The 15,593-nt window shown below is 44.6% G+C and overlaps 1 pseudogene; it reads right to left on the bottom strand.

Annotated features, from left to right (window-relative positions):
• LOC110326705 overlaps nt 1-8,365 on the bottom strand; it is a 20,681-nt pseudogene extending 12,316 nt beyond the window's left edge.
• Between the last annotated feature and the right edge of the window lie 7,228 nt (nt 8,366-15,593).

Below are 15,593 nucleotides of genomic sequence, written 5' to 3'. Positions count from 1 at the left end.
AGGTCTGATAGAACTCTGCACTAAACTTATCTGGTCCTGGGCTTTTTTTTTTTTTTTGGTTGGGAGNCTATTAATGACTGCTTCTATTTCTGTAGGGGAAATGGGACTGTTTAGATTGTTAATCTGATCCTGATTTAACTTTGGTACCTGGTATCTGTCTAGGAAACTGTCCATTTCATCCAGGGATTCCAGTTTTGTTGAGTATAGCCTTTTGTAGAAGGATCTGATGATGTTTTGGATTTCCTTAGGATCTGTTGTTATGTCTCCTTTTTCATTTCTGAGTTTGTTAATTAGGATACTATTGCTGTGCCCTCTACTTAGTCTGGCTAAGGGTTTACCTATCTTGTTTATTTTCTCAAAGAACCAGCTGCTGGTATATTTGATTCTTTGTATAGTTCTTTTTGTTTCCACTTGGTTGTTTTCAGCCCTAAGTTTGATAATTTCCTGCTGTCTACTCCTCTTGGGTGAATTTGCTTCCTTTTGTTCTAGAGCTTTTAAGTGTGTTGTCATGCTGCTAGTATATGTTCTCTCTAATTTCTTTTTGGAGCCACTCAGAGCTATGACTTTCCCTCTTAGGAATGGTTTCATTGTGTCCCATAATTTTGGATATGTTGTGGTTTCATTTACATTAAACTCTAAAAAGTCTTTAATATGTTTCTTTATTTCTTCCTTGACCAAGTTATCATTGAGTAAGTATTGTTCAGCTTTCATGTGAATGTTGGTTTTCTATTATTTATATTGTTACTTTGGTTTCTCCATCTATGGTAGTTGAGAGCTTTGNTGGGTATAGTAGCCTGGGCTGGCATTTGTGTTCTCTTATGGTCCGTATGACATCCTCCCAGGATCTTCAGACTTTCATAGTCTTTGTTAAGAAGTCAGATGTAATTCTGATAGGTCTGCCTTTATGTGTTAGTTAACCTTTTTCCCTTACTACTTTTAATATTGCATCTTTATTTAGTGCATTTCTTGTTCTGATTATTATGTGTCGGGAGGAATTTCTTTTCTGATCCAGTCTATTTGGAGTTCTGTAGGCTTCTTGTATGTTCATGGGCATCTCTTTCTTTAGGTTACGGAAGTTTTCTTCTATAATTTTGTTGAAGATATTTACTGGTCCTTTTAGTTGAAAAGTCTTCCTTCTCATCTATACCTATTATCCTTAGATATGGTCTTCTTATTGTATCCTGGATTTTCTGGATGTTTTGAGTTAGGATCTTTTTGCATTTTGTATTTTCTTTGATTGTTGCATCCACGTTTTCTATGGAATCTTCTGCACCTGAGATTCTCTTTTCATCTCTTGTTTTCTGTTGCTGATGCTCTCATCTATGGTTCCTGATTTTTTTCCCTAGGGTTTCTATCACTAGCGTTATCTCCCTTTGGGTTTTCTTTATTGTTTCTACTTCAATTTGTAGATCTTGGATGGTTTTGTTCAATTTCATAACCTGTTTGGTTGTGTTTTCCTGTATTTCTTTGAGGGATTTTTGTGTTTCTTCTTTAAGGTCTTCTACCTGTTTAGCAGCATTTTTCTGTAATTCTTTGGGGGATATATATTCTTTCTCCTTAAGGACTTCTACCTGTTTAGCAGTGTTCTCCTGTATTTCTTTAAGTGAGTTATTAATGCCCTTCTGAAAATCCTCTATCAGCATCATGAGATATGATTTTAAATACGAATCTTGCTTTTTTGGTGTGTTGAGTTATCCAGGAATCGCTATGGTGGGCGTACTGGGTTCTGATTATGCTGCGTGGTCTTGGTTTCTGTTAGTGAAATTCTCACATTTGCCTTTCGACATCTGGTAATCTCTGGTGTTAGATGTTCTAGCTGTCTATGGCTAGAGCTTGTCCCTCCTGTGATTCTCTTAGTCTCTGTCAGCACTCCTGGGAGTCTAAGTCTCTCTTGAGTCCCAGTGGTCAGAGCACTCTCTGCAGGAAAGCTCTCATCTTGTAGGGAGACTTCCCCCACTCCAGCCTCGAGAGGACACACACCCAAGAATCATGAAAAAAAAAAGTCTTGATGCAAACACACAAGGCAGTTTATTATCAGAGCTCCAGGCCAACACATATCTCACATTGGAGACAGAGGGATCGACCCTGAGGCTCAGGGGCCAGGGGCTTATATACAAAAGAGACAGGAGTAGGGGCATAGTTAGCATGGTTCCACACAATTGGTTAGTTGAAACATCAGCAAATAGTACGTGCAGGTCGGGGTAATCAGTAATTCTGAGAGTCGGGTTCTTATCTACGTTAGCAAAGCATCTGGCTAACTAACATTTGACCCAAGTCAGGAGGGAGGGAGAGACAGGGAGGTGCCAGCCCAGGAGGCCTGTAATTCAGCTGAGATAGTTCGGATGTCCTTGCATTCCTCCCTTATTTTTATGGCTGGCCAGTTCCTGGGGCTTAACAACCTTTGTTCTGGCCTGTTCTGTTTTTTCTTAGGCCTGGGATCTTTCTAACTAACTAACATGAGCCGCCTATATCATGGATCTAAAATTTAATTCTTTCATTCCCCTCTTTTTCTACTAAATGATCTAATCTTGGAATCTTAAAGATCTGTATCTTCATATGGAGGGAGGAAATCATATTCTCCTTCTATTCTAACTATAGGTTGGTATTGACTTTGGAGAACCATAAGCTGCACTGCATTCAGTCTATCCTTAATAAAAGCAATTCCCTTATTTATTAAGCAGGGGGCAAAGACTAAAATCAAACATATAATAAGAATTGGTCCAGCTAAGGCGGATAGTAAGGTGGTCATCCATGGAGATTTAGAGTGCCACGACTCAAACCATCCCTGTTGAGCCGCTTGATCCTGTTTCCTCCTTTCTAGTCTTTCCATTAATTTCTGCATAGAATCACTGACTATTCCTGTGTGGTCTGTGTAAAAACAGCATTCTTCTTTTAGGGCTGCACATAGTCCTCCTTCTTTTAAAAATAATAAATCTAAGCCTCTTCTGTTTTGTAATACTACCTCTGACAGAGAGGTTAAGGATTTTTCTAAGGCATCTATGGATTTTTCCAACATTACTAGGTCTTCATTTATAGCTTCTCTTAAAGACTGAATTCCTTGTCTACCCTCAATTAAGGCTGATACCCCTGTTCCTACTCCCACTGTGAGATTCACCCCCATTAACATAGCTAGGGTAAGGGTAACTGGGTCCCTTTTAATCCTCTTATTGGTATATTCATCTTCTAGACTGGAGGCAATATGATAATATACACGCGGTAAAAGCTGAACCATGGGCTGGTGAGATGGCTCAGCAGGTAAGAGCACCCGACTGCTCTTCCAAATGTCCTGAGTTCAAATCCCAGCAACCACATGGTGGCTCACAACCATCCTTAACAAGATCTGACGCCCTCTTCTGGAGTGTCTGAAGACAGCTACAGTGTACTTACATATAATAAATAAATAAATCTTAAAAAAAAAAAAAAAAAAAAAGCTGAACCATACAGAAATCATGAGAGGGGTCAGAAACACTAGTTGATACACATGGGGTGAGCCCTGTATCACAAGCCCACCAACCGACTGGAGATGGTACAAAGTAATAGTTGGTATCTGTCCTGGACACAGAACAGATTTCTCTCCTCCTTCAGCCAGGTTAGGAGGTGATATGAGGGAATAGAGGAAACATCAGGGCAAGTACTATTTTCTATAGTCACATAGATGGGTGGGGGCACCCCAAACATTAGTTCAAAAGGCATTAGGCCTGAGGCTCCAGTAATATTTCGAACCCAGAATAGGGCCTAAGGGAGAAGGGCTGTCCAATCACTCCTGGTGGTCTCCAAGGTCAATTTAGTCAAGGTCTCTTTTAGAGTACTATTTTTTCTCTCTACCTGTCCTGAACTCTGGGGTCTGTAAGCACAATGCAATTTCCAATTTATCCCCAGCTGCCTGGCCAATCCCTGACTTACCTGGGAGACGAAAGCAGGTCCGTTGTCTGACCCAATTACCTTAGGTATCGGGAAACAAGGAAAGATTTCTTTGAGTATCTTCTTGGCCATCACATTAGCCATTTCTCTCTTGATGGGGAATGCTTCAACCCACCCTGAAAAGGTATCTACAAAGACTAGAAGATACTCATTTCCATATCGGGCTGGTCTGACCTCAGTAAAGTTGACCTCCCAGTAAGTCCCAGGCCTATCTCCTTGTAAACGTCTTCTGCCATGGCACTTACTGGACCCTGCATTGGTGAGGGCACATGCTCAACAGTTCTTTACTAGATCTTCTACTGCCTTTTGTAATCTAGGGATATGGTAGGGGGATCTATTGACTAGTTCCATCATCTTTTTAGGTCCTAGGTAAGTGAGACGGTGTGTATTAGCCAAATACTCCAGCCCCTCTTTTTTCTGTGAGGGTCCTTTTTTCTGTGATCCCCTCACCCAGCCAGGGTGCGGTCTTAATTACCAAAGTCATCAGCCCCTGTGCTGCCTCTTTAGCCACCTGATCTGCCATCCAATTTCCTTTTTCTATGAGTCCAGTTTCCTTTTGATGTCCTGGGCAATGGATGATCACCACCTTACAGGGCAAGTGAACAGCTTCTAATAGGCTAAGAATTTCTTCTTTGTTTCTGATGTCTTTCCCCGCAGATGTCAACAGACCACGCTGTCTGTAGATTGCCCCATGAACATGGGCCATCACAAAGGCATATCGACTGTCTTTATAAATATTGATAGCCTTTCACTCTGCTAGCCTTAGGGCCTGAATCACAGCAACAAATTCTACCATTTGGGCTGATGGTCCTTCAGGAGACTGCTGGCCCAGATGACAGACTTCCCATCCATTACTTCTGCCCTGGCTCTGCGCTTACCTTCCTTCCACTATGAAGCTGCTTCCATCGGTGAACCAGGTCATCGCCCCAGGCCAGGGTCGGTCAGATAAGTCTGGCCGAGTCCCAGTTACTTCTGCCAGTATCTCCTCACATTGGTGCACCCGGGTTTTGCTGGCCTCAGGCAGTGAGGTGGTGGGGTATGGCGGGTGCAGTGAAGGTTACCCGCTCTGTTAACAGTAAGCTCTGGTAGTGAGTCATACAGGTGTTGGTCATCCAATGGTCTGGGGGCTGGCAGATAATGCCCTCAAGTGTGTGTGGGCCCACCACGGTCACATTTTGGCTCATTGTCAGTTTATCGGCATCTTTCACCAGCACAGCTGTGGCTGCTATTGCCTGTAAGCAGGAGGGCCACCCATTAGCTACAGAGTGGTTTTTTTGACAGGTAGACTACTGGGCGCTTCCAGGGTCCTAGGGCTTGGGTAAGGACTCCCTCGGCCACTCCTTTTCTCTCATCAATGTATAGGGTGAAGGGCTTGTTTAAATCAGGCAGTGCTAGGGCAGGGGCCTGTAGCAGTGCCTTTTTCAGAGTCTCAAAAGCCACTTGATGTTCCTTAGTCCAAATGAACTTTTCTTTATCCTTTGTTAGAGGGAATAATGGGGCTGCCAAAGTAGCGAACCCTGGGATCCAGAGTCTACAGAATCCTGCAGTCCCCAGGAATTCTCTTACCTGGCAAGGGGTGGTTGGGGTCGGGATCTGTGTCACCGTCTTCTTCCTAGCTTCTGTTAGCCACCGTTGCCCATTCTTCAGAGTATATCCCAGGTAGGTCACCTCCGTCCGTCCGGCACAACTACACCTTCTTAGCTGAAACCTGATACCCCAACTCACCTAACTCGGCCAGGATTTTCCGAGTCCCAAGTTCACACTCTGCAAGTGTTTCTGCGGCTATCAAAAAGTCATCTACATAGTGGACAAGCATCACGTAGGGGTTGTTGGCCTGGAAAGAGGCAAGGTCTCGATGTAACACTTCATCAAATAAGGTGGGTGAATTCTTAAATCCCTGGGGCAGTCTCATCCATGTGAGCTGCCCAGTTCTTCCATTCTCTGGGTCTCACCATTCAAAAGCAAACAAGACTGACGGTTAGGGTGTAGTCTCAGGCAAAAGAAAGGGTCTTTAAGATCTAAGACCAGGTTCCTTCAGGTGGAAGCATGCTGAGTAGGTTGTAAGGATTGGGCACCATGCGGTGAATGTCCTGAGCTCTTTTATTGACCTCTCTTTGGTCCTGTATGGGACAATAGTCATTTGTCCCTGGTTTCTTCACTGGGAGTAAGGGGGCATTCCAAGGAGACTTGCATGGGACTAGGATCCCTAGTTGAAGCAGTCTGGTGATATGGGGGTGTATGCCCTCCTGTGCTTCCTTGCCCATGGGGTACTGTTGGACCCTAATGGGAGTGGCCCCAGACTTGAGTTCAATTACCATGGGGGGGGGGGGGAGACTTGTCTCGCCATTCCCATTTCCCCTGTTTCAGCCCATGCCTGAGCCAGTCATGTAGTCCTTCATGGGGTTCCATTTCACTTTGGTAAATCCAATACTCTTCTCTTAATTGTAAAGTCAATGCTAGAGTCTGAGGTGTCTCAGTTCTCCAGGACAGTTCTGGTCTGGAGGGGGCAAAAGTAATTTGTGCCTTTGGTTTGGTTAGTAAGTCTCTTGCCAGTAGGGGCATAGGGCACTCCGGAATGACCAAAAATGAGTGAGTTACTTGGCTCTTCTCTAGGTCCACCATCCGGGAAGTGGTCCAGGGGTATGGCTTTTGTCCTGTGGCCCCGATCACTAGTATCTTCTTGTTTTTAATCTTTCCCAATGGTGTTTTAAGCACTGAGGATTCTGCACCAGTAAAACCAAGAAATTTATGGGGTTCCCCTCCACCTTTAATGTTACCCTAGGCTCAGGGAGGGGGGCCAAGCCCCATCTCCACTAGTCCTCATCATCTTCAAGGGACAGCCCTTTCACTCTCTGTTTCCTCTTGGGGCATTCACGAGCCCAGTGACCATTGTCTTTGCAGTATGCACATTGATCTTTCTCTAGAGGCGGTCCATCTCTTCTGGGTCTCCTTGGCCCCAGGTGTTTCTCATCTCCCAGGTCCCCTGACTGTCTAGTCCTACCTACCCTCTCTCTACCTACCACTGTGGCCAGGATCTGAGTCAGGTTTTGCTCCTGTTTCCTGTCTCTCCTGTCTTCCTCTTCCTTTCTCTCTCTCTTTTCCCTTTCTTGCTTCTCTTCCTCAGTCTCTCTCTTATACACCTTCTCAGCTTCCTTAACCACATCCCTTATAGTACAGTCCTGTAATCCTTCAATCGACTGCAATTTCCTCTAATATCGGGGGCTGATTGTCCAATAAAAGTCATGATTACAGAGGCCGGCTGCCCTGCAGACGTAGGGTCATAAGGGGTGTACCTCCTGTAAGCCTCCATGAGTCTTTCTAGAAAGACTGAGAAGGGTTCAGTCATCCCCTGCATAATCTCGCTTACCTTAGCCAAATTTGTGGGCCTACATGCGGCCCCTCTGAGACCTGCCACCAGAGACTGCCTGTAGTTGGACAGCCATTCCCTACCTCGTGCCGTGTTATAATTCCATTGAGGGTGGGTCAAGGGGAATCCCTCATCTATTTCGGCCGGTGTCTGTACAGGTGTCTAGCACCATCCCAGACATTTTTCTGGAATTCTCAGAGGATCCTTTCTCTCTCCTCCGTGGTGAACAGGGTCTGCAAAAGCTGCAGACAATCATCCCAAGTCGGCTGATGAGAGTACATCAGTGACTCAACCAGGCCTGTAAGCCCTGCAGAGTTTTCTGAAAAAGGAAGGTGATTAGCTTTCCAATTATAAAGATCAGAGGAAGAGAAAGGCCAATACTGCAAAAGTTGTAATTCATTCTGATCAGCTGGGGATGGCCTGACAGCTCTGAGAGGAAGCGCCACAGTGGAGTCAGCTGGCCCTTCCAGGGTGGCCCCTCGCTGGCTCCTTGTACCTGTCGAGGGACCCCTCTCCCTTCCCAGAAGAGAGGTTGGAGGAGTTGAGGTTTGAGATGCGGGTCGAGGTTCCGGTTGTGGTGCTGGTTGGGGTGCAGATTGGGGTGCTTGAGGGTATGGTGGGAGTGGAGGGAGCAGGACACTCAGGGGGTTCTTCTATTTCAGGGTAAATCTTGGGGGCAGGCGCCGGCGGAGCACAGCCCTCGCCATTTTCCTCAGGCTGTGGCTTCTGGGTCTCATTTAGGGCACTTTCTGGGACAGCCAGGATCCTGGAGCCAGGACGATGGGGTGGGAGGAATGGCCAGACCCATGGGGGAGGGAAGCTTGCCAGATCCTCCCACACTGTGATGTATGGCTGTTAGTCTGGGTGTGATCTCTGTCCCTCCTGAAAAACAACGGCCTTCACGGCCCTGATGGTGGGTAAGTCGAAAGTTCCCTTGGGCGGCCAGCCTACCCCAAAGGTGCAGAAAGTCTGCCAGGGTTTCTTCTTGACTATCACTGACAAATTCTGTCATCTTGCCCTAATGTCCGTCCAATGGTTCTCAGTCAGAGACAAAGGGGTTGACACAGTCTGTCCCATAACAAAGATCAGAAAAGACAAGAACAAAACAAAAACAACAGACGCTAATACATCTAAACACACTCATCCACGTCTGGACTTAAACAAACAGCTAAATACGTCCTCCAACGGGGTGGGAATCCGCCTCCACTTCCTTTCAGGCAGAAGCAGCACTCTGTCTCCTTCATTCTGAAAGCTAACAGCCAGATCCTGGCTTTCCTGACGGAGTAGAATTCCACATACACTCCCTTCCACCCTTGGAAAGTCTTCCAGAGTTGCAGCCTGCGGGCCTCCTTGGAAGTCTCCTCCCATAGCCACCGGAACCTCACGGTCCACAGCAGCAGCTGCTGGAAGATTGGAAACAGTGCCGCACTCAGAGAACATGCAACATGTAAGACTCAGACAACATATAAGACTCTCATAAACATACCTCCAAGGGGTCTTCGGGGTTCCTGGGTGTCACGCAAATCTTGGTGGGACTTCCAAATGAAAGACCTCCATACGGAGACTTCCCCACTCCAGGCTTGAGATGACACACACCCAAGAATCATGAAAAAAACCGTCTTGATGCAAACACACGAGACAGCTTAATATCAGAGCTCCGGGCCAACATGTATCTCACATTGGAGACAGAGGGATCGACCCTGAGGCTCAGGGGCCAGGGGCTTATATACAAAAGAGACAGGAGTAGGGGCATAGTTAGCATGGTTCCACACAATTGGTTAGTTTAAATATCAGCAAATAGTATGTGCAGGTCGGGGTAATCAGTAATTCTGAGAGTCGGGTTCTTATCTACGTTAGCAAAGCATCTGGCTAACTAACATTTGACCCAAGTCAGGAGGACAGGAGAGACAGGGAGGCGCCAGCCCAGGAGGCCTGTAATTCAGCTGAGATAGTTCAGATGTCCTTGCATTCCTCCCTTATTTTTATGGCTGGCCAGTTCCTGGGGCTTAACAACCTTTGTTCTGGCCTGTTCTGCCTTTTCTTAGGCCTGGGATCTTTCTAATTAACTAACATGAGCCGCCTATATCATGGATCTAAAATTTAATTATTTCAGTACACAGAGGTCTGGAGATCTGATGCATCTCCTGGCTGAAGATGAAGGCCTGAAGGGACCTTGTCCAAGAAGTTCTGTTGCTTCTGCGTCCCAAGTGCTCTCCTGTGCAGCCTGGTCTCTGAGAGACCAGGGATACAAGATGGTGCTCTCACCTGAGTCCTGGGTTCAGAGCCCTCTCTGGAGGCCAACTCTACTCAGTGATCCTATGATCCTGGGTGTGCTAGGGCGCCTGAGGCTTGGAGAATTCTCTGGCGACCTTGGGGCCATCTGCAGAGTTCGTGCCCAAGATGGTGCAGGGCTGGCACCAGATGGAATGAAATCCGGATGGAACGAAACCCAGCTGCTAGTCGGGCAGGTTTCCTTTGTCCCTGTTCCTGCTGGCAGAAGCCCCTTTGGGTTGTTTTGGAACAGATGTTGCGTTCCACTCACTAGTGATTCCAAGATTCTGCATATGCTAGGGTGCCTGCAGTGTGGAGAGTCCTCTGGGGACCTGGGGACCATACACCAAGTTCAGTGTCTTTGTTTTTTAATAGCTGAGTAGTATTCCACTCTGTAAATGAACCACATTTTCTTTATCCATCCTTCAGTTGGGGGACACGTAGTTTGTTTCCAGTTTCTGGTTGTTTTGAATAAAGCCGCTATAAATGTAGTTGACCAAAGGTCCTTGTTGTATGGAGAGAGTGTCTTTTCAGTTTAGGCACGCAGAAGATAATTAGCATGAGATGACTGTGAAGGAATCCAGGGCTAAAGAGATGATGAGTCAGGAGGTAAAGCAATTGCCATGCAAGAACCAGGATCAGAGATTACATCCTCAACAGCCATGTAAATAGTAGACAGATATGATAGCTTACCTGTAATTCCACCACTTGGAAAAGAATGCCTAGGTAACCGGGCTACAGTGAGCTCTGGGTTTGATTGAGCTAGCCTTCTTATCTAAGGTGGGGAGTGATCATGGAAGTTAAGAAGCTCGGTGTCAACTTCTGGTCTCTATATGTTCCTGCACATATGTGGATATACACCTGTATGGGTGTGTACCCACACATGCAAATATATACACAAACACACACACACAAGTAAATATTTGTATAGATTTGCTGATGGGAGACTTCTGGAAGCTTTCTAGGATAAGTTAGTTACAATCTTATCTTATAGAGCAGCAATGCTGGTTTAGAACAGGATGTCCTGAAAAAGGAGAAACTCTAAGGACAAAGCAATAACGCCTTCATAAATGATTGGATTTTCAAGCTGAAGTCTTGTCTTTACATGTAACTTTTAAGGAGGCAAGGATGTAGCTAATTGTGATTTTCTCTTTCCACATGACTCTTACAGACAACACTTGGTCTTGGCAGTGAGGCTCTTACCCATGTAAAAGGAAGGAAACTAGTCCATGACCATTTTAGCACTCCTGAACTATATGACCGGGTTCTAAAGAACAGGAGTACAGAGCATTATTATCTTGGACTCTCCTGTTTGTAGTTACAGAAAACTTTATCCACAAACCCCCATTGTTCATCTCCCCTTGAAGGCAGCCATTGCTTTGATGCACGGATTTCATGAACCTCTTCCCCAGGATGGAATTTAAATAGCTGAACATTCTATTTTATAGAAAAACACATGGCATATGCCTCACACCTTCTTTTTGTTGTTTTTGTTTTTGAGACAGGGACTCTCTAAGTAGCTGGCTGTCCTGGAGCTTGCTATGTAGATCATGTTGGCCTCAGACTCACAGAGATCTATCTGTGTCTGCCTCCTGTGTGCTGAGATTAAAAGTGTGTGATACAACTTCTTTCGTTTCAGTTTCTGACCTGAACTGGACAATATTACACAACCTCGCATGTTAAGGCTGCATTTACAGCATTCATTCACAAGTATAATTTAATTGTCCCTTACAAAAAATTTAAATTGTTTTACTATTACATGACAGAATCTTCTGAATCATATGTATATAAAATTTCCATTTTCCCCCAAAGAAGTGCTGAATCCTTTTAGTAATCTTAACAATGTAAAATTAAACACAAGAGATTATTTTAATCTATCTGTGGTGGTTTGTGTAGGTAATGACCCTGTGTAAGACATAGTGTTTGAATGCTTGGCACATGAAGAGCTGCGCTATTAGGAGGTCTGGCTTTGATGGAGTAAGTATAGCCTTCTTAGAGGAAGCGTGTCTCTGTGGGGCCAGGCTTTTAGGTCTCCTAAACTCAAGCTTTGCCTAGTGTGAAGCAGTCTCATTCTGTTGCCTATAGATCAAGATGTAGAACTCTCAGCTCCTCCAGTACCATGTCTGCCTCCACATAATGATGATAATGGACTGAACCTCTGACACTGTAAGCTAGCCCCAATTAAATGTTTTCCTTTATAAGAGTTGCTTTGGTCATGGTGTCTCTTCATAGCAATGATACCCTAAGACAGAAGTTGGTACGAGGGACTAGGGTACTGCTGTGATAAGACTGACCAAGCTTTGTTTGGAGGGATGTGGATTTGAGGACTCTGTTAGGAAAGCAGTGGAATGCTTTAAGAGCTGCTTAATGGGCCACAATAGTAAGAACATGGTGCTGAGCATTCTTTGAACTGTGGAGGCCTGGCTCAAGATTAAGGTTTCAGAGGAGAATTGTTGCCTAGAGATTGTACTTGTGATATTTTGGTGTCGAATGTGGGTGTTTTTTGCCTCTGTCCAAAGAGTGGGCCTGAGGCTAAGTTGAAGAGATTTAGATTACATTCCTTGCACTGGCAAAAGAAATCTCAGAAAAGCCTAATTTAGACTTTGCGCAGTGATTCACTCTTATGAGGAACGTTTTCATTAAGCTTAGAAAGGAAAAATATAAAATGTATGGTTCAAGGATTAAAGGGGAACCAATAAGTGGAACAAAGCCCAACTCTTTGTTCAAGAAGATAAACAGATTAAAGATATTAAGTGGAATTAAGTGAGTGGTGATCTTGGGGCAAGATCCCACCCAGCTAAGCTTCCACCTTGTAAAAAGGAATTAAAGAAAAGCTTAGGTCCAGGCATCTACACACCCTTTAATCCCAGCATTTAGGAGACAGAGGCATGTGATCTCTGAGTTCAAGGCCAGCTGGTCTATAGAGCAAGTTCTACATCAGCCAAGCTTAGGCAGTGAAAGAAACCATGGAAAACAGAAAGTTGTTGAACATGTAATTGAACAAGGGGGCCATATTCCAGTCCAAACAAGCAGCAGCAGAACTTGACAGATTTGACCATTGGGTTCTGGTGTTAGAGTCAAGGATAGAGGAAAGGGATATTGGCATTTCCCTCTACAATTAAGGAAAGCTGCTGAGACTGGGAATGTGTCGGCATATCTCTGCATGGAGGCCCAGAGAGGCCACTGTGTGAAGTTGTGAAGATGAAGCCTGGATTGCTTGGAGACCCTAAAAATCTAGAGATATCTGAGCCATATGATACCTGTCAAGGAAAGCTGCTAACAGGGAACAGAACCAGACCAGGAAAAGTGCCTTTCAGTTAATAAAGCTGAAAGGAGTTGGAGATCTGTAAGGCATTTTGACATCAGACATGGAGATAGAGTTTGGAGTTTACCCAGCTGGTTTTCAGTCTTGCTTTGGTCCAGTATTTCCACACCATGTTCTCTTCCCTGTGCCATTGTATGTTGGAAGTATGTGATTTGGTTTTGATTTTATAAGGAATTGAAGTTAAGAGAGTGCGTGAATATGCAGCAGAGGATAGCCTAGTAGGCCATCAACGGGAAGAGAGGCCCTTGGTCTTTCGAAGATTATATGCCCCAGTAGAGGGGAATGCCAGGGCCAGAAAGTGGGAGTGGGTGGGTTGGGGAGCAGGGTGTGGGGGAGGGTATTTGGGACTTTCGGGATAGCATTTGAAATGTAAATGAAGAAAATATCTAATAATAAAAAAAGAGAGTGCATGAATCTCAGAAGAGACTTTGGACTTTTAAACATTGCTGAGACTGTGATAAACTATGTGGACGTTTGAAGGTGGATTAAATTCATTTTGCATTATGCTACGGGTACAAGACTATGGGGCCCAGAAAGTGAAATGTAGTGGTTTGAATAGGTATTACCCCCACCCCACCCCTAGACATGTGTTTAAATGTTTGGCCCATAGGTAGTGGCACTATTAGTGGTCTTGTTGTAGGTGTGGCTTTGTAGGAGGAAGTGTGTCACTGTGGGGCAGGCTTTGAGGTCTCCTGTGCTCAAGTTCTGCCTAGTGTGGAACAGTCTCCTTCTGTTCCCTGCTGATCAAGACCATGTCTGCCTGCATGCCATGCTTCCCACCATGCTATTGGACTGAACCTATGCAACGGAAAGCCGACCTCAATTAAATATTTTCCTTTATAATTACCTTGGACATGGTGTCTTCATAACAAGACACTACATTCATGGGTTTCATTGGAACTCTTGTCAAATTTTTAAGTTATTTTTTAGCTAACATGTATGGGTGTTTTACACGTGTATACCTGGTACTCAAAGAAAGGGTGTCAGATCCTCAGATGGCTGTGAGCAGCTATGTGGGTGGTTGGAATCAAACCTGAACCCTCTGTACGAGCAGCAAATACTCCTAACCACTGAATTTTCTCTCTACCCTGTGGACAAAAACAAAGACTCTTCATTTTTAAAATAACGTTCTTTGAGGTGGAACAAGTCCATTATGGTTCCCGTATCTGATTTTACTTGTTTTTGCTGGTCTAGAGAATTTCTGTTAAGTATGTTACTTATGTGGGGTTTGGTGTCAAGCTTTGGCCTTCACTTCTGAAAAATTCCCATGGCTTTTAGAAAGTTCTGTTTTGTTGTCTTTTGTATTTATAAATCTCATTCTTGTGACAGAAAAAATGAACTTAACCTCCCTTCACCTGGTTCTCATTATTTCCTCAGTGTTCTGATTTTCAACATTTGTCCCAACAGTCTATTATTAACACTCATCTTATTCATTATGCATATAATCAGTTTTACACATTTGTAGAAATCGTGATTACTGCTATGCAAAAGGAGCCTTTGTTCTTCCAAACAATGTGGGCTGTGGTTTGACTTTACAAATTACTGGTATCTGTGTATTTTTATAGTCCCAAATCACCTGTTCTGAGACTGCTTTAGTTTCACAGGCTTAAACCATGAAACCAGAACCCCCCAGATCCAGCCAAGGACAATCACTGTGGCATCTAAGGCATAATTCTAGTAGATTCATAGACCAGAACTTAACACACAGTAATTATTATGCTCCATGTGCCAGAAGGCAGATCACAATACCCGATGAAGTATCCAAGTGACACACTTTGTTTCATGAACATGACACACTAAGAAGTCTCTGCAGCGAAGGGATCCTGTCTTCTTAGTCATAAAATACACAGCAAAGGGGAAACCGTCAACGTGAAGCCTTCAAACCTCAGGACAATGTAAGCACATTCTCCACTTCTGCCTTCTTTCTACCAATCTGTTCTCCTAATCTCAAAACAAGCCACCTGGTTCTTGCAAGCAGGATGATTTCACCAACTTCGGCAAATTCCTAAAAACATTTTTCTCTTGTACACATTGGGAGCAGAAACTCCATTTGTGGGTTTTCTACCATAACAATGTAAGTTTAGGTGAAAGTACTTAAAATTCTATTCAGCTGCAGCTATTACCAAAAGGTGAGTAGACACTCAATGAATAGCTAGCTGCCGAATGCCAAAGTATATTAGGTTTTAATTCTTGAGTAGAAACTCTGGTTGTGATTAAACTACAGGACAAGAACCAGATTTTGCTAGCTGGTTCATTTTACACTGACATCACAAGAGGGTACGCTTCTACAGTCTGCAATCTTTTGTATACGCAATTGGTAGTGGTGTGGGGGAGCGACAACCCTTAGAAACAGTTCAGCATAAGACAGTTGCCCCGCCCAATCACCGGCCTCTCACTTGCACTATGTGCTCTCTAACTTATACATTTTACATCCTACTCACTGCTTCCCTTCTGGTCCTCCCTCCCCTTCTACTCTGAGCTAGAGGGCCCCCCCCCCTGTGTATCCCTCCACCCTGGCACATCAAGTCTGAGGCTAGGCACATCCTTTCCTAGTGAGGCCAGACAAGGCAGCCCAGCTGGAAGATCCAGACAGGCAACTGCTTTTGGCATAGCCTCCTCTCCAGTTGTCTGGGCTCTCACAAATACCAAGCTGCACATCTGCTACATGTATGTGGGGAGACCTAGGTCCAGCCCCTGTATGTTCTTTGG

The sequence above is a fragment of the Mus pahari genome, chromosome 9 (assembly GCF_900095145.1).
Source record: "Mus pahari chromosome 9, PAHARI_EIJ_v1.1, whole genome shotgun sequence".
In the NCBI taxonomy this organism is placed as follows: domain Eukaryota; kingdom Metazoa; phylum Chordata; class Mammalia; order Rodentia; family Muridae; genus Mus; species Mus pahari.
This window is presented reverse-complemented; position numbering and strand designations above follow the sequence as displayed.